This window comes from Abramis brama (genome assembly GCF_963993115.1).
Source record: "Abramis brama genome assembly, chromosome: 1".
Lineage (NCBI taxonomy): Eukaryota > Metazoa > Chordata > Actinopteri > Cypriniformes > Leuciscidae > Abramis > Abramis brama.
Window position 1 is genome coordinate 401,405 of NC_139963.1, and position 16,726 is coordinate 418,130.

The following is a 16,726-nucleotide window of genomic DNA, read 5'->3' on the forward strand; positions in this document are numbered from 1 at the left end:
CCGTTAATTTTGTGAATTGGTAAGTTTCGTGAGGTTTTGAAGAAATATACAGCTGAGTATCGTCGGCATAACAGTGAAAACTAATGCCGTGTTTCCTAATGATATCTCCTAATGGTAGCATGTACAGAGTGAACAGCAGCGGTCCTAGTACTGAGCCTTGTGGTACGCCATACTGAACTTGTGATCGATAAGACATCTCTTCATTTACTGCTACAAACTGATAACGGTCAGATAAGTATGATTTAAACCATGCTAGTGCAATTCCACTAATGCCAACATAGTTTTCTAGTCTATTTAAAAGAATGTTGTGGTCAACAGTGTCAAATGCAGCACTAAGATCGAGTAACACTAATAGAGAGATACAACCACGATCGGATGATAAGAGCAAATCATGTGTGACTCTAATGAGAGCTGTCTCGGTACTATGGTACGGTCTAAATCCGGACTGGAAATCCTCGCAGATATAATTTCTTTCAAGAAAGGAACACAGTTGTGAGGATACTGCCTTTTCTAGTATCTCTGACAGAAAAGGTAGATTCGAGATCGGCCTGTAATTGACTAATTCTGTAGGATCAAGTTGCGTTTTTTTAACAAGCGGTTTAATTATAGCCAGCTTAAAGTTTTTTGGTACGTATCCTAGAGACAAAGACGAATTAATGATATTAAGAATAGGATCTATGACCTCTGGATGCATCTCTTTCAGTAGCTTAGTCCAGGGGTTCCCAAACTTTTTCATTCTAGGACCCACCTAGACAAGTATAATCAATCTCAAGACCCACCATAAAATGTTTAAATGGAAATAAGGGGAAAAACGCATCTTCATTTAGTAGTAGAGAACAGTTTTTATTTTCCTATTAATTTAATTTATTTTCATATGAATGAAATATATAATTGATTGCAATACCAAAAGGCTTGAAAGAAATACAGAAAGTTAGAACCACTCAGATGTCAAAACAGAAGCCTAATGGTTATGTTAAGGTTATGAGAGGAATAGCTGAGAACTACTGATTAACAAAAACATGTACAAATCTCAAGAACTGAAATATTGTGTTTAATAACTAGTTCAAGCTTAAGAGTAAGCAAGTGAAATGTAATATGGCGCTTTTCCACTACACAGTACCAGCTCGCCTCGGCTCGGCTCGACTCGACTCGGCTCTGTTTGGTTTTCCACTGTGTAAAAGTTGTACCTGTACCGGCTTCCAGGTACTTTTTTTCGTACCACCTCCGGCGAGGTTCTAAGCGAGCTGAGGCGATACTAAAATGTGACGTGAAAACAAGGCAGACTGCTGATTGGTCAGAGAGAATCGTCACTATTCACTGCGTCATCATTGCATGCGCCAGACGGAGTATCCCGAATAAAAAAACAGCAAAAACAAAAGCAAAAACATCCAAAAACAGCATACACTCGATTTCCTCCATTGTCCTGTGTGTGTGGTAGCGGGTGTGTCTCGCGAGTCTCGCGTAAAAGATTAAGTCACGGCAGTTCCCTGCGGCGTCGCTATGACGACCAGGTACTATTGTGGAGGTACTATCTGCAATGGAAAACGGAGCGAAAAGCGAGCCGAGCCGAGCTGAGTCGAGGCGAGGCGAGTCGAGTCGAGCCGGTACTGGTAATGGAAAAGCGCCATTAGTGTAAAGGGTGTGCCTGCTTCTTTGCACACAACACATCAAATCTAGGAATTATTTTCGACAGACTGACACGCATGTCTTGTGATGGTTGTAGCTGTGATCTGTATTTTGTTTTCATTGCAGTCAGAGCAGAAAATCCACTCTCACATAGGTAAGTGGTAGAAAAGGGTACCAAAACTCTGAGTGCAGCAGCTCCTAATGTGGGGTATTCCTTGGAAACAAACACCCAGAACTGTCCAAGACTCTTTGACTCTCTGAAAAGCAGTTGAAGGCTCCTGTCTGAAGCCACATCTATCAGCTCCTCCTCTGCTCTTCCTGTTAGGACACAGTGCTCTCTTGCCTCACTACAAAAAGGATCCCGTATCCAGTCCCATTCTGTCATATCTACAGATGATTGATTTGATAGAAAAAGATAAAATTACTATTCCAATGAAGTCAACTGATAAGAGTGTTTAACATGTATAAAATAATAGTAATAATATAAAAATATATATCTTACCTCTAATATCAGGGAAATACTCGTGGAATTTCTGAATGAGTGCGCCGAGGTGAGAATGTACAGTGTCTCGGATGTGTTCACCGTCATTGGCGCACACCTCGCACAGTAATGGAAACATGTCCCACACTCGTTTTTCCACTCGGGATCTCCACAATTTCAGCTTTGCTGGTGAAAGCTGTGATCTTGTCCATATAGGTCAGGATGGATGATGATGGACCTTGCATGCTTTCATTCAGTACATTTATATGAGTGAATATGTCCCACAGATAGGCAAGCTTCGCGCACCATTCTTCATCTGACAGATGTACAGCAAGAGGAGAATTAACATTTTCTAAAAACTGTGAGACCTCTTCTCGCAGCTCAAGCAGACGAGTTAACACCTTACCCCGTGATAGCCACCTGACCTCGGCGTGAAGTAGGATGTGCTGATGTTCTGAGCCCATTTCAGTGCATAGCGATGTAAAAAGTCGTGAGGAGAGTGCCCCGGCCTTGATAGCATTTACTATTTTGATGGCAGTCTGCAACACATCGTTTAACTCCGGGTGCAGTTTCTTACTGGCAAGGGCTTCTCGATGTAAAAAACAGTGGGTAAAAGTAGCTAATGGGGCCAGCTCCCTTACTTCGAGCAACAAGACCACTTTTCTTGCCTGTCATTGCAGCCGCACCGTCCGTGCAGAGGCCCACACAGTTTTCCCACTGGAAGCCCTCGGACGTTATGAATCCATTTAAGCAGTCAAAAATATCTGCCCCTGTCGTTCGTTCTTTCAGTTCTTCACAAAATAAGAAGTCCTCAATGATGTCAGTGGAGTCAACGTACCTGACATAAGCCAGTAACTGCACATTTTGCAACATCTGTGCTTTCGTCCAGTTGTAGAGCAAATGCAACACTACTCCGGATTTTGTCACTTGTCTGTTCGCGTAAATCAGAGGACATTTCCTCAATACGTCGTTGTACTGTGTTATCAGAAAGTGGAACTTTAGCGATCTTTCCTGCAGCTTCTTTACCCAGCATTTCCTCAACGATGTCTATGCAGGCTGGCAGCAGAAGCTCCTCTCCTATGCTGTGTGGCCTTTTGGATTTTGCGATTCTGTATGCAGCTAAAAATGAGGCTCGCATTGCTTTTTCAGGGATGCTGGCTGTACCTTTAATCAGTTTTTGCTGACGAAGATACTCATCTTTTTTTAGAAGAAAATACGATCGCCCCTTGTTGGCGTATGCAGAGTGTTCTGTTGTGAGGTGCCATTTAAGTTTTGAGGGTTTCATGCTAGCACTGGCCAACCTTTCTAAGCATAAAAGACATTGAGGGACTTCCTCACCATCTGGACCTCCGCAGGCAATAAAACCAAGATCAAGGTAGGACTGGTCATACTTTCTTCGAGGCTCCTTTTTAGATTTTTTTGTTTCCGACGACTTTTCACAGGTCTGTGATGCCTTTAGTTTTAAAAACTTTTCCATTTTTTTACGCTACGCGGAGTGCGTGGTCATTGAATGCTGTATTTGTACTGATGTAGGCCTAGAGACACGTGACAGTTCAACTCAAATAAATCAGATGATATTATTCAGTGAGTCATTCAATGAATGCTATGTTGATTCAGATTTCTGATTCTTATGTAGGCTATGTATGTGTGTGTGCTTTTTTTAAAAAATATTCCTTAAAAGAATCATCACTTAAGAGCAGCCGCGGCGCTACCATTGGGTCCGGGTGGGCATTTTAGGTCCGGGCCCACCCATTTTCTACTATGGTTTTGTACGTTTCTTCATTCGGATCTATTTGCGATCCATTCCATTCTAAACAAACAACGCAGTTCACATGCTTCGTCCTTACATTATTCATTAAGATAATAATTAATAAATGCACGCATAATTATCAGTTGTTTTGAAGCAGGAGACTGAGACGGATCCATGTGCAACGTTTTATTAATGGTTTGAGTGAAGGTAAAGGGTTAAGGGGTTATGAGGGCAGGGTAGCTGGTACAGTCCGTTCTCAGTGGTCAGGCAGGCTTAGTTCAGGGCTGGCAGCGAGAATCGAAGTCGGGTCACAGGCAGGGGTTCACTTGGCAGGCTGCACAGAATCAGAGTCGTTAGAACAAGCAGGGGTTTCAGTAATCAGAGATGGGTTATATAAATCATCCAGAGAATGCTCAGACATGCAACACAGTGGTGGAACAATACTTCGCAAGGAACACTGAGCTAACGAGCCAGATATACGCTAGAGCTCAGCGTTCATTGCGAACAGGTGCATCGATCATCAGCGCACAAATGATGCATACTAGGCCAAGTATGCATACTCAGTATTCAGGGGACGGCGCTCGAGACCGAATAACGGGCATGTCACTGGACGCCGTAACATCAGTGAACTTGATAAATGTTGCAGATATATTTTACTATGCATGCACAAACAAATGCCTTTCAACTTGTGTGTGCAAAATTCAGAATAAAATAAATGTGCAGCAATTTGTACAAATAGAGTGTCTGTAGGCCTACTATACGTGTTGTAGCCATTAAATAAGCTCACTTAGTTTCATATTTGTTAAAATATTATAATGTTATTTTTTCATCCATGTTGATTATGAAAAGTGAACCGCACGACTAAGATAGGATGCGCAATATATCGAGAGAAATAGAGTGGGTCAGACATGATTTTGACCACTTAATTAAGTTTTGTTTTGTAAAAAAACTTTTTTTAAGTGAATTTCGTTTTGTATAAATTGTATCTTCATTTTAATATTTTTTTTAATCAACCAATTGCCTGTATTTAATAAAGAAGCAAATATAGCAGACGACAATATAATCATGGAGGCCACTTGCATTGCTCGTGAACTGGAGCGCATATCATCCTAACTTAATGAAAACTCAGCGTATGCCTCACTCACAGACATACGAAAACGAAAAGAAATAGGCTACTCTCTGATTATGTAATCCATGATGTGCATTTCTCTCTATAGGCGCGTTCACTACGGAGATGGCGATCGTCAACGGTCAACTTAATCTTTACAGCTGTTGTTGCTGTTAAAGGCACAATATGTAACTTTTTTGCTTTAAAATTAGCAAAAATCACTATATCTACGTTATATTTTTTTTTTAGTTGTGTACTTACATTATCCCGGCTGTTTCCAACAACTTTCAAACCAGGAGAAATTTTTATTTAATTTTTAGACACGGCACGTTTCTTTATTTCCGTTTTGTCGCAGTCAATGCCGTCATATCCGCGTTGTCCCTGGTTTCCGCCTATGGTTTCCGCTCGTACTGCCATGGTAACCAGAGCTATGAGCAGAGCCCTCTGATTAACCAAAGCGACAGACGCAGACAACTGTGGAGTTCGCAATGTCTATTTGCACGCTGTTGTTGTTTCGTTCAAACATTATGGACCATGGCAAGTAGACTTTGGATAAAAAAGGAGAACTAAAACGAGAATCAATATCAGCGCGGTGTTTTCGAGATGCCGAGAGCTCCCATAGACAGTATATAAACGAGAGCTCCACGTCCGAGACTTCGACCGCTCCTACATGTACTTTATTAAACAGGTGAGCACATTTACATAAAACTAATTAATGTTATATAGTTCAACAATGATAAAATGTTAGAATATGATCTGTATGTTATTCTAATGTTGATCTAGCTTACTGCTAGTCTCAACACATTCAAATGCAGTTTAGTGTGCTAGTGTAATGTTAGACCAGGTGAAACAGCGCTGCGTTACCTCACAAGTTTAATTTGTCTAATAAACTGACCTGTGAGTTGTAATTCTGTATGTAGTTCGGTAGAATGAAATGTCCATATTCCTTTTATATCCGCGGGACTCGCGTGTGGAGCTGATAGCTGTCTCTTAGCAATCCCGAACTGCTTCATATCACAGTCATGATAAAAACATCGATGTATTTACTCATCCATAAACATTATTAGATCGGCCGGCTTGACGTTGACAACAACATCCATAATTCTTAGCATGTGTTGCGTCATCAAACTACGCCTTTGTTATTGTAAAGAGGTTAGCGACCCCTAGTGGCGAAAAATGCCATACTGTACGTTTAATAAACTAAAAAGAATTGGCCTATAATTTTATTAAACAATAAATTAAATGGAATTGTAATTGTATTAAAAAAAGCAACAAAAAAATTCCTGTTTAAGTTTTTTTTTAAACCTATGCTAATTACGCATTAAATTCAGGTAGGCTACTGAGTCGCTGTCCTCAGTGCCCAGAAAAGCGCTGAAACGGAGATGAAGGGGAACCCGATTTTATTTTTTTTATTTTTTTTTGGGCTTATTTTAACTGGCCCATCCAGCTTTCTGGAGGCCCACCTACAATCAAAATCCTGGCGCCGCTAGTGCTTAAGAGTCGTTTGGTCATCGTAACGTAAATTTAGCTGCAGCTAAGTGACTTTGTGCAACCCACCTTTTCTCACTGTGTGACCTACAAGTGGGTCGCGACCCACAGTTTGAAAACCACTTGCTTAGTCGGTATAGGGTCTAACATACATGTTGTAGATTTAGATGATTTAATGAGTTTAGTAAATTCTTCCTCTCCTATAGCAACGAATGAATCAAATTTTTCCTCAGGGAGACTACAATGCACTGCCTGATGCGATACTGTAGTAGACGGTTGCATAGTTATAATTTTGTCCCTGATATTATCAATCTTATAAGTGAAGAAGTTCATAAAGTCATTACTGCTGTGCTGCTTGGAAACTTCAGTGCTTGAAGCTTTATTTTTCGTTAGTTTAGCCACTGTTTCAAATAAATACCTAGGATTATGTTTATTTTCTTCTAATAGGGTTGAAAAATAAGCAGATCTAGCAGCTTTTAAAGCCTCTCTGTAAGCAATCGAGCTCTCTTTCCATGAGATGCGAAATACCTCTAGTTTTGTTTTCTTCCAGTTGCGCTCCATCTCTCCGGCTGCTCTCTCATCATCTCAAAAAAGTGAATCAACATCTATTCCGTGTGATAATATTAGATCTAGAGTATGATTACGACGATGAGTAGGTCCTGACACGTGTTGTCTAACTCCAATTGAGTTTACAGTGTCTTTAAATGCCAATCCCAATGCATCTTTTTCATTATCGATGTGTATATTAAAATCACCAACAATCAGGACTTTATCTGCAGTCAATATTAATTCTGATAGAAAGTCCGCAAATTCTTTGATAAAGTCTGTATGGTGCCCTGGTGGCCTGTATACAGTAGCCAGCACAAATCTCAAACGTGATTTATCATTTATACTATATATTTTTACATTAAGCACTAACACTACAAAATAATTATATTTAAAACTTGATTTCTTAGTGGTTTTGAAAATATTACTATAAATTACAGCAACTCCTCCCCCTTTGCGTTTCAGACGAGGTTAATGTTTATAACAGTAATCTTGCGGGGTGGACTCATTTAAAGTAATGTAATCGTTTGGTTTTAGCCAGGTTTCTGTCAAACACAGCACATCTAGGTTATTATCTGAAATCATATCATTAACAATGAGTGATTTTGAAGTAAGCGATCGAATATTCAGCAACCCAAGCTTTAGCATTGCTCATCTGTATTATAGTTGTTTTTTATTTGTTGAACATAAATTACATTTTTAACCTTAGATGGGTTTAAACGTTTTTTCATAAATGACCCAATTTAAATGCACATTCATCTATCCAGAGGTGAAGTATCCCTTTAAGGTTAACTGACGAGAGAGAGAGAGAGAGAGAGAGAGAGAGAGAGAGAGAGAGAGAGAGAGAGAGAGTACTTCTGTTGAAGGCTCATGATTGCTGATCGTTCACTCAGCACACGTCAGTTGGATTAAAACTAATCCGTATATATAAGTAGAACATAAACTGTTACCTGATTTATGTATAACGAGTGGTTCCCTACATTATTACAGGATGTTTGCAGGTCAAGAAGTTTAATGAACGCAAACATCTGAAGTGCGCGCTCCGAAAATCTGTGCCTCAGACAGCGCGCGAATACTGAATTGAATTCTCTTTCACGTCTTGTGCTTGTATGGACAAACTTACACTAAATCATTTAAAAACACCCGTCATGGCGAGTATCCAAAACACAGTTAGTTATATCTCAAGGAAACGCAGACAGTATATTCATATTGGACCGGTGCATTCGGTCTTAAAGGGACAGCAGTCTAATAAACCTGCAAAGAAATCACTCACTGCTCTTGACTAAATAACTTTCGTAGCTTTATAAAGTTCCATCTATATTTAATTTATACAGTGATGAATATGCAGTGATATTTCACATAGGATTACTTTGTTTTCTTGTATTTATTTGTGCTATTTGTAATTTGATTATTTGTTCATGTTTTATTAATGACTATTTACTTGTCTTTAATAATTGTTGTAAGTTTACATTAATCAGGCTTGTAGTTTTGCTGTAGTAAAAAATTGTAATAGAGAATTGTGATATTTCACTGGTATAAACATTTGAACCGCTGGCCCAATCCTCAGCACTGAGCCCTGCTGGAGCTGCTCTGAATATGTGCTGTGCTATTAAATGATAGATCAAATATGATAGAGCAAAAGAATGAACAATAAAAGTAACAGAAACTCGTACAATGCATTTTAGCAGGATTAATTAATCATGAAAATAACTGAAGAAAATATATAATTGCTGAACAAATTAAGCCAACTAATATTATTTACATTCTTTTGGTTTCTCTACACAATGTATAAAAAAATATTACAAATGCAGTGAAAATACAGGTATCAGTATCAGTACTCGGTATCGTTGAGTACCAAAAATTACATCTGTATCAGACTCTTTCTGGAAAAAAAGTGCTATTGGTGCATCCCTATAAAAAAAAAAAATATATATATATATACATATATATATATATATATATATATATATATATATATATATATTTAAAAAAAGTGGCGAGCGGTGAGTTTTTTAACCTGGTATGTTGGGTGACGTATCATGTCAGAAATGCACCTTGTGCACGTTGGATGGGTTTATAATAAGTGAGTTCGCTCTAGACAGAGTGTTCGCTGCTCAGATGCTTACTCTCATGACATATAGCAACACAGATAAAAGTTTCTTGATATATTTGACCATTTATGGAAAGTAGCCATTTGCAAAATATGCTGTATTTTTGTAATTCTGCTAGGTGGCACCAATGTCGCAGAAACTACATGCTTCACCTTTAAAACAGTACAGCACATCTGCCGAGGACGCACTAATATAAATCAGAGATGACAATCAGAAACACCATTGCAGACATCAATTTAAATTTATGAGATAAGTGTTTGTTTTATTTTTTATTAAGAGTTAAAAATTTGTATATTATAATAAATATTAGTAGCCCATTATAAATAACATGTATGTAAAATATCATTAGAATAAATGTAAGGAAAAATTAAAATATAAGTATATAAATATTCGTTTTAAATATATGTTGAAATAATGCAAATTAATGACTTTAACAAACACATAGACTACGATTAACATAGCCTCGTATAGTTACAGGTGTGCTTACAGTAGGTCTGTCTTTAACAGTTTATACGTTTTCGTTAATAATAAATATCCCTATGGAGAAAATAAAAAACTATGAAAATAGTTTCCTTATGTCTTTTTTCCCCACTTGATTTAGTCTAGTTAGTCTTGTTTTTTCCAATCCATTTTTCGTGGATCGAGATATGGCAGTAACAGCACATTTTTCCTCTTGGGCGAACGATTCGCGGACAGCTTTCCCTGCGCATTAAATCCCCCATATGCCAGCAAACCAATGAGAACGCCTGTCTGAATGAGAGTAAGACTGAGGTTATGGTGTTTACATCTTCCAGTGTACATGATACAACAAATGTAAATCTTGGTGCCCTGGCACCTTATGTTAAGCCATATATGTTAAAAACTTTGGTGTGGTATTGGATAGTACCCTAAAGCTTGATAGACAGGTAAATCAAGTTGTGAAGGCAAGCTTCTACCAGTTTTGAACCCTGGTAAAAATTAAGTCTTTCCTTTCATTCTCAAATTTTGAAAAAGTTATACATGGTTATATCACTACAAGGCTGGATTATTGCAATTTGCTTTATTTGGGGATCAGTCAATCATCCATAAACCGCCTGCAGATAGTCCAGAATGCTGCTGCTAGAGTTTTGACAGGAGTTTGTAAACGGGAACATATAACTCCTGTCCTTCAGTCACTTCACTGGCTGCCGGTGTGTCACAGAATTAATTTTAAAGTTCTGCTATTAGTTTTTAAGTCATTAAATGGGTTAGTTACGTCTTACCTTTCTGATCTGCTGACAGTCCACCAACCTACAAGAGCTCTTAGGTCTGCGAACTTAGGCCTCTTAGTGGTTCCTAGATCGATACTTAAGACTAGAGGAGATAGAGCATTTTCTATTGCTGCTCCAAGACTTTAGAACAATCTTCCTCTTGAAATTAGAACTTCACCCACCCTGTCCATTTTTAAAGTGAGGTTAAAGACTTTTTTATTTGATCTGTCTTATACAAAATGAATGATGCGGTTGTCCTGTTTGTCCTTGTCTTTTATCTTGTTATGCTTTTTATTTAAAAATTTTGCACTCTGTACAGCCCATTGGTCAACGGAAGTTGTGTTTAATTGTGCTTTATAAATAAAGTGATTGATTGATTGATTAAACGTGGGACAGTGATGACAATCCATAACAAAGAGCGTAAACCAATGAGAATGTGGGACAGTGATGACAATCCATAACAACAGATCGTAAACCAATGAGAACGCGGGACAGTGATGACAATACATGACAACAGAGCGTAAACCAGTGAGAACTAGGGCTGTCACTTTTTTTGCGATATTCGAATATGCATTCGAACATGACGTGAAATATCCTTAATCGAACTATAAATAAACTATGCGGTTTTTAAAGTGCCATGTGTAGCGCATTTTTTACATTCTATGATTAGACCATTTGTTTTTTATTTAATTATTTGCCATCTCATCCAGTAGCGGGTGCTCTAAACGTATTGTAGCGTAGGCCCATGACCAAATCAAGCGAATGTTTTTAAAATGGTAGATAACGCACAGAACGGCCAGCCTGAGCGGACAATTACGACCCCAACTCATCTAAAAAGTAGTGTCTGGAAATATTTTGGGTTCTACACCGTAGATGGTAAAGTAACCGTTAAAAATAAGGTAGTTTGTCAATCTTCGCGCTCACCTGTCGAGTTACCGTCCAAATGAGGTAGAGGAGTCAGAGATACAGCAGACGGCCAGAGCATCGGCAGGCGTCCAGCATCGAATGACTGCATACTTTCCTGCACAACCGGTCGGCACCTTTTTTCCATGTGGCCTAATTTTGTGATTGGCTGTGCATAGTGGCACTTCATATAGATTAAGTTGATAACCTGCTGTTTCAAAAAAAAAAATCAGACAGGCTATGGCCTGAGTCCTGTTTATGACTGTTAATAAATTTGTGATTGAATCTCTGTTACAGTGTTTTTTTTTTTTTTTTTTTTAGATATTCGAATACACTCGAATACACTATAACAGTCACAAGCCTGCTACAGGGTAAGTTCTCTTCCTCACCACTAGGGGTATTAGAGGGCAACATGTGTGTGTATAACTCATGTCACATGGTAGAAGGACTGGGTGTATCATGCAAAGGCTGAAGCATGGCCTTGCCATGTAATTGTTGAGTCCTGGTTGAGAAACATTTGTTTTGTGCTCAACTTTAAAAAGGACTTGTTTGTTCTGAAGGATTATGGTCCATGAAAAGAAGAAAATGTGAGGAAATTTTATAAGTTCCTTGATGCATGAAGCTCTTCAACTCATCCTATGACAATCACCTTTATTGTACATGGACTGTGCTATTGAGACAGCAAGTATATGGATTAAGACTGATCGTTTTCTGGAGGATATACTGGACATTATGGGACTTTTAGGGATTCCAGATAAGACTTTATTCTCTCTATTATCCTTACCTGCGTCATCCATGGACATTGATTGGTCTTGAACTCTATATAAATTTTTTTGGTGTTGTGGTTTGGGGTGAACAATTGTGATGGAAGGTTGAACTGAATTTATTGGCGTGAATGTGTTTTTTTTTTGCTACTAAATATACACTAATAAGATTTTGCATTCAATGAAAGTCTTTGGTTTGTGTTTATACTTTGTTAAATGGATTATGTTATTGCAGTAGGTTTCCTTTATAAAAAAAAATTGTATTACTGGTTTTGGGTTTAGTTTAGTCCATGCGTCTGGCAGACTCTGTCTCTTTTAAAAAGGATCTGAAAACATGTTTATTTAGGAAAGCTTTTGGTTGATGGGTTTTTACAAGTGTCACTTTAATTTTACATATACATTTTTATATTGTTTGTTTTACCTATTTTCTTGTACAGCACTTTGTGATTTTATCTGTGAAAAGCGCTTTATAAATAAACTTTACTTACTTACTAGTTAAATCTAGAATGGTTATAACACTGCTTGATATTTGATATTCGTTCGAATGAGATTTTTCTCAAAGTGACAGCCGTAATGAGATAACAACATCCATAACAACAGAGCGTAAACCAATGAGAACGCGGTACAGTGATGACGACACATAACAACAGAGCCTAAACCAATGAGAACGCGGGACAGTGATGACGACACATAACAACAGAGCGTAAACCAATGAGAATGCGGGACAGTGATGACCAGAGCATGTGAGCGGAGTGGAGCGGGAGCGAGCGGGGAGCGGGAGCGGGCGGATCTTGGACAGAGCGCAGAGCGGCATTTTTAAAAGGACGGAGCGTCGCCTTATTTCCCGCTCCAATTTCGCTCCAATTTCGCTCCGCTCACACCACGAGTCTGAAGCATGCTCAGTCAAACCTAAACCAGGATCCATCTGTCTTGCACAGTCATCAACAGTAGACTATTTTCAGTCAAAACTCGGCTCAATAATGGAGTTCAAAAAGTAGGCTACTTCAAAAAGGAAAATGAGAAGTCATACAGGTCAGGTGTAGGCTACTATTAATATAACTAACTAACAATGATAATGTGGTACAAGAAAACGAATGTGGAGACATCGTTTCAGTCAGCAAAGATTCATTTTGGAATCTCAAAAGACACATGGGGGAAGAAAACGCTGGGAAGAAAACAAAAGGTTAGCAAATTGAATACGGTAACTTGTAACAAAGTGTAAATTAAATATAGCGTAATATTCAAACAAATTCGTTTTTTCATTCAAGTAGACCTAATGGTTCGTTTTATTTAGCCGAATTTGTGTCGTCCGTAATAATATTTATATTATTAGGCCCATTTATTCGTTTAATTTTACAGCAGTTTGTGTGTATGGAAGCCAATTTAAATTTTAATTGTGCGCGTTGCGCAGAAGTTCACTTATCAAAATTCTGGCCTTATATAGTTAATTTACTTTTAAAAAATGTATCATATTTTTGTTTATATAATTTTTATTTAGATTATTAGGCCCATTTATTCGTTTAATTTTACAGGACTTTTTGTGTAGGCTATATTCCTTCTTACATAGGCCTGTAATTTGAAATCAAACATTTCTATTTGAAAAATGTTGTTGTTACTCATTAGTTCTTTAGGAGGTAAGGCTGTGGTCTAAGCTAAAAGTGATATACATGTAGATTTTTTTCCTTTTTTGGAGCGAGCGGGGGGGATTTGAGTGGAGCGCGAAGCAAACTGCGTTGAGCGCTGAGCGATAATGAGCGGAGCGGCCTGATGTAGCTTCGAGCGGGGGAGTGGAGGGGTGAACAGTTCCGTGAGCGATGAGCGGAGATTCTCACCGCTCCACTCCGCTCACATGCTCTGGTGATGACGACACATAACAACAGAGTGTAAACCAATGAGAACGCGGGACAGTGATGACGACACATAACAACAGAGTGTAAACCAATGAGAACGCGGGACAGTGATGATGATCCATAACAACAGAGCCTAAACCAATGAGAACGCGGGACATTGATGACGATCCATAACAACAGAGCCTAAACCAATGAGAACGCGGGACAGTAATGACGATCCATAACAACAGAGCCTAAACCAATGAGAACGCGGGACAGTGACGTGGGACATTGATGACGATCCATAACAACAGAGCGTAAACCAATGAGAACGCGGGACATTGATGACGATCCATAACAACAGAGCGTAAACCAATGAGAACGCGGGACATTGATGACGATCCATAACAACAGAGCGTAAACCAATGAGAACGCGGAACATTGATGACGATCCATAACAACAGAGCCTAAACCAATGAGAATGCGGGACAGTGATGACGATCCAGAGCGTAAACCAATGAGAATGCGGGACAGTGATGACGATCCATAACAACAGAGCGTAAACCAATGAGAACGCAGGACAGTGATGACAATCCATAACAACAGAGCCTAAACCAATGAGAACGCGGGACAGCGATGACGACACATAACAACAGAGCGTAAACCAATGAGAACGCGGGACAGTGATGACAATCTTATAACTACTTGGCTTGTGGGTGGCGCTATCTAAATCTCGCCTAGGGCACCAGCAGAGCCTGGGCCGGCCACAGTGAATCATCATGAATATTTCACACCTGGGAAGACAGAGACTCCTGTCTTAAAGGGATAGTTCACCCAAAAATGAAAATTCTGTCATCATTTACTCACCCTTGTATGGCGTACCACAAGGCTCAGTACTAGGACCGCTGCTGTTCACTCTGTACATGCTACCCTTAGGAGATATCATTAGGAAACATGGAATTAGCTTTCACTGTTATGCCGATGATACTCAGCTCTATATTTCTTCACGCCCAGACGAAACTTACCAATTCACAAAATTAACGGAATGCATAGCTGATATAAAAAACTGGATGACTAGTAATTTCCTACTATTAAATTCTGAAAAAACAGAGATTCTAATTATTGGACAAAAAACTTCAAGTCAAGTCAAGTTTATTTATATAGCGCTTTTCACAACATAGATTGTATCAAAGCAGCTTCACAGTATTAAATTAAAACAATACATCAATGTTTGTTTCTAGTGGAAAACGTCCACGTTTGGTAATGCTGATCAATAGTATTGTTGATTGATTAATTAAATTAAATATCCCCAAATATCCCCAACTGAGCAAGCCAAAGGCAACAGTGGCAAGGAACCGAAAAACTCCATCAGGTGGCCTAATGGAGAAAAAAAAAAACTTGGGAGAACCCAGGCTCAGTTGGGGGTCAGTTCTCCTCTGGCGTTTATGAACTAGAGGTCGGATTTAACTGTAAGATTAATACTAATTTATGGCTGAAGTCTTGGATATAATCCGTCTTTTTAGTGGTACGGGTGTAGAGTAGACGCACGATAGGCGAAAAAATGTTTGTTTGTAAGTGAGTGTGGAGAAGACGCGTTCAGCCGTGATCCAAGGGAGTAACCTTTAAGAGTATCCGGCATTGGATCACTAATAGGCTTGAGACGTGTCTGCTCAACAGTCCACGTTGTAACTATAAGGTTTGAGCAGCAGTGCTTCTCAGTGAGGAAAGGTAGAAATTGATCGTTGTAAGTGAGTTTAAAGAGAAAATCAAGAATTATAAATCAGATCGATGGAGCTCCAAAGACAACAACGCGTTGAGACGCGACCTCACGTAATAATCTAGAATACTGTCTAACACTCGATGGCTGCTCTGTTAAGTCTTCGTCGTCGGTTAGGAACCTGGGTGTGTGTGTGTGTGTGTGTGTGCTCTTTGATACCAATCTTTCATTTGAAAGTCATGTGTCTAGTATTTGTAAAACCGCATTTTTCCATCTTAAAAATATATCTAAATTACGCCATATGCTCTCATTGACCAATGTGGAACAATTAGTTCATGCGTTCATGACCTCAAGGCTAGATTATTGTAATGCTCTACTGGGTGGTTGCCCTGCACGCTTAATAAACAAACTACAGCTGGTTCAAAACGCAGCAGCTCGAGTTCTTACCAGAACCAGGAAGTATGACCATATTAGCCCGGTTCTGTCAAAACTGCACTGGCTCCCTATTAAACATCGCATAAATTTTAAAATATTGCTGATTACTTACAAAGCACTAAATGGTTTAGCTCCGCAGTACTTGAGTGAGCTCTTAATGCATTATAGTCCTTCACGTCTATTGCGATCTCAAAATTCCGGCCAGTTGATAATACCTAGAATATCAAAATCGACTGCTGGCGGCAGATCCTTCTCCTATTTAGCACCAAAACTCTGGAACAGTCTTCCTACCATTGTCCGAAAAGCAGACACACTCTGTCAGTTCAAAGCTAGACTAAAGACACATCTCTTTGACCTAGCATTCACATAACACATTATAGACTTCTATAATTCCATATTAGGCTGCATAGATTAGGCCAACCGGAACCGGGAACACTTCCCATAAATCCTGATGTACTCGTTACATCATAAGAAGAATGGCGTCTACGTTAATATTAGTCTCTCTGCATACCGAGGTTTACCGCAGTCCGCCAGATCCAGGCCATATCCAGATCAGATGAAGGACCTACGCCTGGACGCGACGACAACGCAGTACTGAAGTGTCAACTAGTCTCTCCGTTTTCTGAAGTGAGGTGGACTCCGGCCGTATCCAGACTAGATGGTGGATCTGCACCTGGACCCAACCATGACGCATCCCTGAAGTGTCGGCTTCATCGACACAACCAATCTGACTTCTGCC

At 39.2% G+C, this 16,726-nt stretch overlaps 1 protein-coding gene across 4 annotated transcripts in view; it reads left to right on the forward strand.

The window, feature by feature from the left end:
* The window catches only part of LOC311091170 (stonustoxin subunit beta-like), a 51,867-nt gene that overhangs the window by 5,885 nt on the left and 29,256 nt on the right, over positions 1–16,726 (forward strand). For 2 of the 4 annotated variants that reach the window (XM_084126971.1, XM_084126969.1), the window contains exon 2: positions 11,564–11,613. The exons of the other annotated variants lie outside the window; for them this stretch is intronic. The gene's annotated coding sequence lies outside the window, so the exon portion shown is untranslated. The remainder of the gene's footprint in view (positions 1–11,563; positions 11,614–16,726) is intronic. 4 annotated transcript variants of the gene reach the window in all.